The sequence below is a fragment of the Sminthopsis crassicaudata genome, chromosome 2 (genome assembly GCF_048593235.1).
Source record: "Sminthopsis crassicaudata isolate SCR6 chromosome 2, ASM4859323v1, whole genome shotgun sequence".
NCBI lineage: Eukaryota > Metazoa > Chordata > Mammalia > Dasyuromorphia > Dasyuridae > Sminthopsis > Sminthopsis crassicaudata.
Genome location: NC_133618.1, coordinates 518,444,029 through 518,456,006, shown reverse-complemented (window position 1 = coordinate 518,456,006; position 11,978 = coordinate 518,444,029).

Sequence of the window (11,978 nt, the reverse complement as noted above, 5' to 3'; positions counted from 1 at the left end):
CCTTTCTCTTCAGCTCAGTTCCTGGATCTCTTCAGTTACTGTCTTTTTTGTTCTTCCTCTTTCTCTCCCTTTCCCTTTTGTCTTTCTCTCTTTGCTTTTTTCTCTTGGAGTCTGTCTCCCTCCCCCTCTTCTCCTTTCTCTTTAATAAGCATAAATGGTTGTGGTAAACATCTAATAACATTTCCATTAGAGAAAAGTAAATGTGTCCCTGGCCTTCTCAGCATATATGAGTGTTTTATTTCAATTGTGGGCAGTCTAGTCCAGAGGCAGCTCATCTTAATACTCATTAGAGAAAGTGCTCCCCCCCCTACTTACTGTTCTGGATTAGCCTTCTCAAAGGGAACATTTATTTCCCCTCATCTTAAACCAGGACAATTCCTATTGTATAACTGGGAAATGTTTTTTAAAAAATACACCAAAATGCAGATAATATTAAAATGTGGTTTTCTACATTGATATGGGGAAGGGGAAGAATCCCTACATACAGTTAAGTAATCCTAGTTTCATTTTGAATTCTGCTGCAGAATAGTACCATGAATGCCTGGCCCTAAGCAAACTTCCCTACAGCTTCTTCTTTCTTTCATCCCCCTATATACACTACTACCTTCTTTTACACATTGCCCACTCAAGAGTGCTCCAGATTGAGAAGGGGAGTGAAATGAGGGTCAGGACTTAGTTGAGCCCCCACCCATGCAGAAAAAAGGCAGATTACAGAGACAGTGAAGCCCTGACTTCAAAGCAGAGCCTTTCTACCATTTGAAAAAAAAAAGTACACAGTTCTCATCACCAGAAGAATAAGAGTTTCTGCACCCTAGAGCTTGCCAGCCCTCTCTACGTGTTACCTGCAAAGTTATACCTACTGGCTTCCCTCTAGTAGAGAATGCTCTACTAGACATCTAAAAATCAAATGTCAATTTTACCACAGCAAGAAAGACTCTCAGAATACTGTTGATATACAAATTAGCTGTTAGAGGTAAAATGGGATCTCATATTCCTCAATATAGCATATAGGCACATTTACAAGATGATAAGTACTGAATTACTTATGCTGCCCTGCTTTGCTGCACATAACATGTTCTAAATGGGGTTAGATACAAGCTATTCATAACCTCGATTTTCTCATTTGTGTGCATCCTGGCTTGGGAACATCTTGGCAAAACTTTAACAGTTCTAATAATGTTTCTCTCTTGCTCAGAAATCTTTAATGATTCCCCATTGTGTTGCCTACCAAATGAAATCTGAAGTCTAGCTTTAATTTGGCATTCAAAGCCCTCTATAGTCTGGTTCCAATTTTTTTTCCTAGCCTTATCACTCATTTCTTCTCTCTACTTACTCTGAGCTCCTGCCAGAACAGAGAATATACACTGTTTTCTGAACTCATTCCACCTAGTTATGAGGTTCCTTATGTCTAGAATGCCTTTTCTTCCCTTAACTCCTTAAGTTTGGCCTGTTGGAAATTTTTCCCATTCTTCAAGGCAGAGACTCATCTACTTGATGAAAACTTCCTTGATTCCCCCAGCTGGAAATAATCATTCCCACCTCTTGAAATCTAGAAGTATTTTGTCTCTCAAACAACGTATTGTACTTATTTTCTAATTTTTATTAGAGTTAGTTCTTGTTGCAATCTGTACCAATCGATCAACAGGGATTTATTAAATGCGTGCAATATGTCAGGTGCTGTGAAAAATGCTGGAGACGCAAAAGCATAAATAAAATAATCCCTGCTACCAGGGAATATACTTTTCACAGGAGGAAGCAATCCTTATACACAAAATAAAACAAAACAAGGAAATTGGCAGAGGAAACCACTGGTAGTTTGTGGAGAGGTTACGGTTGGGTGGGAATCATGAGAGGTCTCATGAAAGTTCATGCTGGATTTTGAAGGAAACTAGAGATTGCAAGAGGCAGAGTTGAGGAGAGAGTTAGAACATTCCAGGCATATGCAAACTGCCTATGCAAAAACACAAAGATGGGGAATGGGAGAAATAATGCCATATAAAAGTAGTAAGGTCAATTTGACTAAAATAAAGAATGCATGAAGAAGTATAATGCATAATTTAATAGAGAAGGTAAATTGGAGCCTAATTATAATGGAATTTATTTTATCTTAGAGTTAATCCTGGGAACAATCAATGAAACTGGTAAAATCTACTTGAAGCTTAATATCAGGAAATGCTTCCTAATAGTTAGAACTGTCTAAAATGAAATGTACTGCTTTGAAGGTTGTAGATATCCTCTTTTTAGAAAACTTTAAGCAGAAACTAGATGACCACTTGTTGGATGTACTGCACTTTATGTTCTGATTGAACTAGGTAACCACTGAGGTCCCTTTCTGGGGACCTCAAATAATGTGATTCTATGCAATGGGGAGCCAATAGAGGTTCTTTTTTTTTTTTTAATAGTTTTTATTTACCAGATATATGCATGGGTAATTTTACAACATTGACAATTGCCAAACCTTTTATTCTAGTTTTTCCCCACCTTCCCCCCCCCTCCAGATGGCAGGTTGATCAATACATGTTAAATATGTTAAAGTATAAATTAAATACAATATATTTACATACACACAATATATGTATTACATATAAAATAACAAACAGTTATTTTGCTGTACAAAAAGAATTGGACTTTGAAATAATGTACAATTTGCCTGTGAAGGAAATCAAAAATGCAGGCAGACAAAAATAGAGAGAGCCAATGGAGGTTCTTAAGGAACGAAATTATATGAGGAGACCTATGCTTGAGGAATATTGTTTTGGCAGTTATGTGGAGATGGATTGAAGTGAAGAGACTTTGATGTGAAGACCAAGTTAGCTCCCTGGATATGTTAGAATCAGCTGGAGTCAAGATAAGCAAAAGTCCTTGGTCTTTACTCTTGGTCTTTAGGGCAGAAGTGAAGGGAATGGATGCAGGCTTTCCATGACCTTCCTTCTCTTCCTCTACCACCAAAGTGACTCTGGCTTGTCTTATTCTACCCCCTAATACTTCCCACAATTATCTGTCTATACCAAAAGATCAAGCCAGCACAGAATAGTGGGAAGGACCATTTTCTAAGCATATGCTAGTAGATTATTGTCCAATGGGTAATTACCTTAAGTGCTTAGTTATCTGGCCCCAGTGCATCAACTCAGAGTTTCAGCCCTTTACATCTCCCACTTTCTTTTGTTTTTGAACACAGGTGATCACCCCCCCCTCCCAAACCCCAACTTCCTGGAAGGGAGGTGAAAAGCACCAAAGGGAAGTAGAGATTACCAGCGGGTTTCTGGGCTGAAGGGTCTTACAAGAAACAGGTATGCATAAACCCACCAGCATGGGAGGTATTACACAAGCACATAGCAATAATGCACAGGCTATTAGTGATGACTCTCCCCACAGCCAGTGCAGGCTCTATGTGGTGTAACAAACATTAATTGTACATGGAAGTAGTGATATAACAAACAATATAAATCAACATGGTGTTGTAAAAGATTTCCAGAAGTCCTAGAACAAGGGTACGTAAACAACAGTCACACATAAGCCTTCTTCAGCAGCCAAAAAATAGTCAAAAACCAATCTATTGTCCATTGCTTCACATGTCAGGGAATCCAATGATTCCTACAGATTTTGAAGTTCTGCAACAGTCTTATTGTTTATCAGAGAATCCAGTGATTCCTGAGGGTTTTGAAGTCTTACAACAGTCTTATCATGTCTCAGAGAATCCAATGATTCTTGAGGGTTTTCAAGTCTTACAACAGTCTTATTATGTCTCAAAAAACCTAATGATTCCTGAGGGTTTTCAAGTCCTACAACAATCTTATCATGTCTCAGAGAATCCAATGATTCCTGAGGGTTTTCAAGTCCTACAACAGTCTTATCATTTATCAGAGAATCCAATGATTCCTGAGGGTTTTGAAGTCCTGCATCACTTTCATTAACAATTTTTGATGTCCATGATTCAAACACCATAACTGCCAGGCTCTTTCAGTGGTGGGCACAGTAAGCAACAGAACAACCGATGTTTCTTGGGTTTTCTCCTTTGTTTCAAGGGTCTGCTCCATCTCTCTCTGATGAACAAGGTGAATATGGCTCATTGGCACCCATCTGATTCCTTCTCCAACTGTAGAGACACAAGCAAACCCTCTCCCCAAAGCAGTTAACCTATCTGATCCCTTCCATTCACCACTTTCTGGGTCTCTCCACATCACCTGGCAATTATCTAAAGATAGTGGAACTGCTTGCACTGGACACTGTCTTTCTGGTGGGTTATAAAATCTGTCTGCTGGAGCCAGTGCATCTTTGTCAAAAATCAAGAAGTTAATAGTATAAAGGACTAGATTTAGAAGTTCTCTAGGTTACCTGTGGCTCCCCCTTTCTTTTGTTTTTTGGAGGAGTGTCTTAATGTCTCTGTTTCTCCTCTCTACTATTGCCTGACCTTGCAGATTAAAGGGTATGCCAGTTGTGTGTAAAATTTGAAACTGTGCACAAAAGTGTACAAAATGTTTAGAAGTATATGCAGGTCCATTGTCTGTTTTTATTGCTTGTGGCACATCCAAAATTGCAAGAGCTTTTATAAAGAATTCAGTGATCACTCGGGCTGTCTCTTTTGCTGCAGGTATTGCAAAAGTGAATCCTGAAAAAGTGCCTAGCACAACATGGATAAAAGACAGACAACCAAAAGATTTATAATGGGTCACATCCATTTGCCAAATTTCATTAGATCTCAAACCACGAGGGTTCTTCCCTGGAGGGAGCATAGGAGTGTTGAAAGGAAGGCAAGCTGGACAGGCTTTTACAATTCTCCTAACTTCCTCTCTTGTTATTTCAAATTATAAACATAAAGCTCAAGCAGCCTGATGATATTTAAAATGAGATTCTTGGGCTTCCTGAAATAAAGGAGTATTGGCCAACATAGTTAGAAGGCCATCTGCCTTTGAATTACCATAAAAAAATAGGACCTGGAAGTCCACTATGAGAGTGGACATGCAAGATATAAATCTTACCTGGATGCTTTCTCACTTACTCTTGAAGTTCCTTAAAGAGCTGATATATATTGGAGGCTACAAATTTTATTTGGGCTGTGGCAATTCTTTGTACCACATCTACTAAATAGGCCGAATTAGGTATTATATTTATATCTCCTGGATAATAAGCAAGAGCTAAAATGATTGCATATAATTCATTCTGCTGAGTAGACTGAAAAGGAGTTCTGAGTACTCTCTTTATAGTTAGGTCACAAGTTAGGTCAGCACAAATATTATGTTTGGATGCATCTGTAAAGATAGTTGATCTTTTAAGAGGAAGTTTAGAAACCTTTTCTTCAAGAATCCATTGCCAATTATGTAATAGTCTGGTTATCTTTAATGGATACCCATGTGTAAAATTTGGAGCTGTGGCTAATAAAATTTGTCACTCTGGGATGGTTTTATAACATACATTAATTTGTGCATTAGTATAAAAGGTGTTTATCTTGTCAGCTCTTATCCCAGATAATTGTATTGCTTGCTTAATGTCCTTTAATAAAATTCTAGCCACAAGCACTGGGTAAGGCTTTGTTCTGGTTGTGATGGAAAGTTCACCCACTCTATCACACTGTCTCCTTGATGAAGGACTGCTGTGAGTGCCTCTTGTGTAGCAAAAACTGATATTTCCAAGAGTTTTTGAGTGACTCTTTCAACCACATTAGATAAAGCCAGTTTAACTTCTCTCAAAGGCTCTTGAGCTTCTTTTGTAAGCTGAGTTTAAAGCACTGTCTCCCCTTAAAATGTTATATAATGGTTGCAATTTCTAGGTAGTCAAGCCTAACACTGGATGCATCCATTGGATATCTCCTATAAATTTCTGAAGGTCATTTAAAGTGTTTAGCTTCTCTGTTCTTAAGGAAACTTTTTGTATTGTGGGTGCCTTAGGATATATTTCAGATCCTAAATATTGAAAAGGAGCATGTCTTTGAATTTTTCTGGAGCTATGTGCAATCTGTAGTTCCTTAGTGTTTCTATGGTCTTTTGTACACATGCTTCTAACATTTGTTCCTCAGATGAACATCCCAATAAATCACCCATGTAATATAATAATATTACTTTTGGAAACACTTTTCTTACTGGGATAAGAGTAGCAGCAACATACATTTGACACATAGTAGGGCTGTTTTTCATTCCCTGTGGCAAAACTGTCCATTCATATCTTTTATAAGGCTCAGCTAAGTTAACGTTGGGCACTGAAAAGGCAAATCGTTTCATGTCCTCCTTATCTAGAGGGATAGAATAGAAATCATCCTTAATGTCTATAACCCACAGAGGCCATTCTCTAGGCAATTGAGTAGGAGATGGAAGTCCAGGCTGAAGAGTTCCCATAGTTTCCATCTGTTCATTTACCTTTCTTAAATCAGTCAACATCCTCCATTTTTCCAGATTTCTTTCTTACAACAAATACTGGGGAATTCCAAGGATTTAGAGAAGGTTGTAAGTGTTCTTGGTTAAGTTGCACCTGTACTATATCTAATAAGGCCTGAATTTTATTGCTAGCTAAGGGCCACTGTTCTATCCACACTGGTGTATCAGTTTTCCACTGAATAGGAACAGGTGAGAGTGGGCAGTCCTTCAATAACAGCCCTGCCTAAAAAGCCAAAGTACTTAATTGTAATCCTAACTGCTGTAAAATGTCTCTTCCCCACAGATTGATGGGGATTTTTTCAATTACAAAAGGAGTAAAAATTCCTGTTTCACCTTCAAAAGTCCATCTCAATGGATTAGCAGTAATTTCAGTTGCTATTGATCCTCCTACACCAGACAGGTAGGTGTCTGCCTTAATCTTTGGCCAGTGACTGGGCCAATTGGCAGCAGTCATTAAACTATACTATCAGCACCAGTATCTACCAGTCCTTCTAATGGTATGCCATTAATCAGCATATGTTGGTCAGCTGTCATAGCTGCTGTCCAGTATATACCTGGATTTTGCTGCTTTGAGTCAGAATCTGGGCTATCATGGATCTAAAATAAAGTTTGTAGTTATTCTGTATGACTATCTTATCTTGTGTCCTTGGATTAGCCTGGATTATAAGGTGATCCAGAACTCTATCAAAGTTCTTCTCTGATGTATGAAAGCAACCCTGGATTCACAAGGCCATGCTAAAGTCTTCAAGTCCAATCTCAGAAACAAGATTGTCTGCTGTCTGAGATAACTCTACTTAAATCAATACCAGAAGATCTGACACTGTGACAAACTCTTGGCTATGACCACCCAGGAAATGCAGGGGGAGCCAAAAAGTCTTGGTAAAATGTAAAGCTGTTACCACACTAAGACTTTGGAAACATCCTGTATTTGCATTCAAGAAAAATAAAGATAAAGTAAAAATAAATAAATAAATAAGATAACCTTTGATAGCTTTTTTCTACTTTGTGAGGGAATGGAGTTGTTAAGGGATTAGAGTCAGGATGATCTTCCTGAACAAGTTACTTAAACTTTGTCAGCCTCAGTTTTCTTATCTATAAAAGGGTATTATAATAATAGCACCTCCCAGGGTTATTGTGAGGATTAAGTGAGATATGTGTAGAGCACTTTACAGACTTTAAAATGTTATTTAATGCTAGCTATTATTATTATGTAAACAAACCATATAAATATAAATGATACTCTTGTCTAACCTCCAATAAACTGACATACAAATAGAATTGAACTCTATCAACATTGACATTCATAATGTTATGGAATATTATTGTTCTGTAAGAAATGACCAACAGGAGGAATACAGAGAGACTTGGAGAGACATCAACTGATGCTGAGTGAAATGAGCAGAACCAGGAGATCATTTGCATTTCAAACAATGATACTGTATGAGGATGTATTCTGATGGAAGTGGATATCTTCAACATAAAGAAGAGCTAATCCAATTCCAATTGATCAATGATGGACAGAATCAGCTACACCCAGAAAAGGAACACTGGGAAATGAGTGTAAACTGTGAGCATTTTTTTTTCTTCCCAGATTATTTTTACCTTCTGAATACAATTCTTCTTTTGCAACAACAACAACAAAATTCAGTTCTGTACATATATATTGTACCAAGCATATACTATAAGATATTTAATATGTATGGGAATGCCTGCCATCTAGGGGAGGGGGTGGAGGAAGGAAGGGAAAAATAGGAACATAAGGGGGATAATGTTGTAAAAAAAAAAAATTACCTATGCATATGTAATGTCAAAAAAAAAGGTATAATTATAAAATTAATTTAAAAAAAGATTGACATTCATACTATTAACAAAATCAGAAAATTGAGGAAATTTCAAAGGAAAAATGCTTTACCAATTCTTTTAGGAGTAGCAAATAAAAAGGATTGGCAGAATTGATTTCATCACATACTCCAAAGCAAAAGAAATGTCATTTTATGGGGGAACTTGATTATTTAATCTTACAATGAACAAAATGACCACAAGTAAAAAAGACATCATTAAGATTAATTTCAGTTTATGTCCCAACATCTGTTGCAGAGGATAGACCACAAAGAATTTGACACCATCCCACAGACCAAGGCAATACACACACATACAAAAGAATATGATACCCAGTGACATCAATACAAAGTTAGGCACAGTGGAAAATCTGTTGGAATATATCATCCAGGATTAAGAAATAAAGGGGGCCAAAGGCTTGTAGATTTTTCAGAACCTTATGTATATATGTCATAAATAATTTCTTCAAAAAGGAAGTAGTAAAAAAAAAAGACCCAGACTAAACAACATCCCAAAAAACGAGCTTGGCTTTGCTTAAATATACTCAAGTAGATCTCGGATTTCATCAAGGTAGATATTGGTGACAAAACTGCAGATCAAAGTCCATCCATACCAAAGCCTATCTTAGGCTTCCATTGTTCATTCCATCTTGTGAGTTCACTAGAGCTCTGTTCATTGCTTTTCTTTTGACAACACAAGTACACTAAGCAGCCCAGTAGCCAGCTCTTATTCTCACCATGTAATCAATTCATTTTTGTTTTTAGTTCATTTATTTCATTAGCAATGTTCTTCTTACCTTTTCTCCTTTATAATGTCTTATTTATTATATGTTGTTAGCCAGTTCTTGCCCATCATCAAAAGGTGTATAATTTTCCATTGCCTTTGGATAATTTTCAATTTCATTTCTTTGGAGACTCTACTATACTGTGACTTGTAGCCAGACAATACCTGAAGCAAATTGATTTTTAAATATGGGCAGCCTTTGTTCTAGAAAGGTACTTAGGGTCATTAAAAGAAATTCAAAATTTCCAAAGGCAGTTCAGCCTACTCTCCTCCCTAGATTGAATTCTAGGCTAAATAAGAAATTCTCCTTTTCAGATTGCTGTATCTGCTCAGCAAATAGAAAAATAAATCCATTGGTTGCCTATTCATTTACATATTAAAAATATCATAGATTGGACAACACAGATTCTTCATCCACTCAGCTTTCCCCTGTGTTGATAGTTAGGCTAAGACTTTGCAGCAGTCTTGTTCTTGATATAATAAGCAAAACGTCATCCACAAATAAACCACTGGAAAAAGTCACTACAAATTGGGAATTACAGTTGGACGGGCATTCTGCTTTGAATTTCTCCCATGTCAGTGACAAACAACTTTGACATGTATATGTCTCCCGCCTTCTCTTGATATTTTAATTTGTATTTATTTCCAACATTTTTTTCTTTTTAAAATTTTGAATTTCTAATTGCTTTCCTCCTTCTCATTCTCCTCCCATAGGTAAGCAATATAATATCAATTATGCATGTGAAATCATGCAAAACAGATTTCCATATTAGTTACATTTTTTAAAAAAGCAAAAAAAAAGTAAGAAAATATTCAATTTGTGTTCAGAGTTTATCAGTTCTCTGGAGGTTATTAGCATTTTCTCATCATGAGTCCTTTGGAATTGTCTTGGATCATCATCTTATTGATCAGAGTAGCCAAGCCTCTCAAAACTAATCATTATTACAACATTGCTGTTACTGTGCACAGTGATCTCCTGATTCCTTTTATTTCATTTTACATTAATTCAAATAGGTCTTACCTTGTTGTTGTTTTTTTTTAATGAAATCACTCCCTAGTCTTTTTTATTAGCATAATAGTATATCATAATTATATGTCACAACTTGTTCAGTCATCAATATCCAATTCTTTGCAACCACAAAAAGAGCTACTATAAATATTTTTTGTATACATATGTTAGGTTCTTACTAAGTGCTAATGAGATAATGAGATATTAGGTTCTTACTAAGTGCTAAGTCGGTACTTAAACAATTCTCTAGTTCCGGCCTTTACTAGGAGTTTAACCCCTTCCAACTCCTGGAGAGGAGCTTGCATGCTTAGGAGGAGCAAGTTCATTGGTTGAAGTAATTTTTCCCAGAAGCCCTTGCGTTATCCCACGCCCATTCTCTGGGAGGATAAAAGAGGGCAGCACTCAAGAGAGATAGAGAGAGTCTTGTCTGGGCCAGACTTGAGGCAGCTCTCTGGAGGAAAGAAGAGTTTCTGCTCTAGGCCAGAGTTGAGGCAGCTCTCTGAAGGAAGAAGTCTCTCCTTTAGACCAGAGAGCAATAGGCAGTTTCTGGAGATAACAGCACATTACATACATAGGTTCTTTTCTTTTTTCTTTTACCTCCTTGGGATACAGACCTAGAAGTAGTTTACTGTGTCAAAGAGTATGCACGTTTTCATAATCCTTTGGACACATTTCTACATTATTCTCCATATTGGTTGGATCAGTTCACTACTCTATTAATAATTCACCAGTGTACCGATTTTTCCTTCATTCTTTCTAGCATTTGTCATTCTTCATATGTGTGATGTGATATCTCAGAATTATTTTAATTTGCCTTTCTTTAATCAATAGTGATTTAGAGAACTTTTTCTCATGGCTTTAGATAATCTGATTTTTTCTTTTGAAAACTTCCTGTTCATATATTTAGACAACTTATTAGTTGGGGGAATAGGTTTTATTTTTATAAATTTGAATCAGTTTTATTCTCAGTATATATTTGAGAAATGAGGCCTGTTCCTCATCCCAAAATATACAGAGAATTGACTTTAATTTTTAAGAAATCAAGCCATTCTTCAATTGAAAAATGGTCAAAAGATATGAACAATTTTCAGATGATGAAATTAAAACTATTTCCACTGATATGAAAGAGTGTTCCAAATCACTATTGATCAGAGAAATGCAAATTAAGACAACTCTGAGATACCATTATACACCTGCCAGATTGGCTAAGATGACAGGAACAAATAATAATGAATGTTGGAGGGGCTGTGGGAAAATTGGGATACTAATACATTGTTGGTGGAGTTGTGAAGGAATCCAACCATTCTGGAGAGCAATTTGGAACTATGCCCAAAAAGTTATCAAAATGTACATACCCTTTGACCCACAGTGCTACTACTGGGCTTATATCCCAAGGAAATACTAAAGAAGGGAAAGGGACCTGTATGTGCCAAAATGTTTGTGGCAGCCCTTTTTATAGTGGCTAGAAGCTGGAAGATGAATGGATGTCCATCAGTTGGAGAATGGTTGGGTAAATTATGGTATATGAAGGTTATGGAATATTATTGTTCTGTAAGAAATGACCAGCAGGAGGAATACAGAGAGGCTTGGAGAGACTTACATCAACTGATGCTGAGTGAAATGAGCAGAATCAGGAGATCACTGTACACTTCAACAACAATACTGTATGAGGATGTATGCTGATGGAAGTGGATATCTTCAACATAGAGAAGAGCTAATCCAATTCCAATTGATCAATGATGGACAGAATCAGCTACATCCAGAAAAGGAACACTGGGAAATGAGTGTAAACTGTGAGCATTTTTTGTTTTGGTTTGGTTTTTTGTTTTTTTGTTTTTCTTCCCAGATTATTTATACCTTCCGAATACAATTCTTCCTTTGCAACAACAACAACAAAAAAACTCGGTTCTGCACATATTTATTGTACCAAGCATATACTATAAGATATTTAATATGTATGGGAATGCCTGCCATCTAGG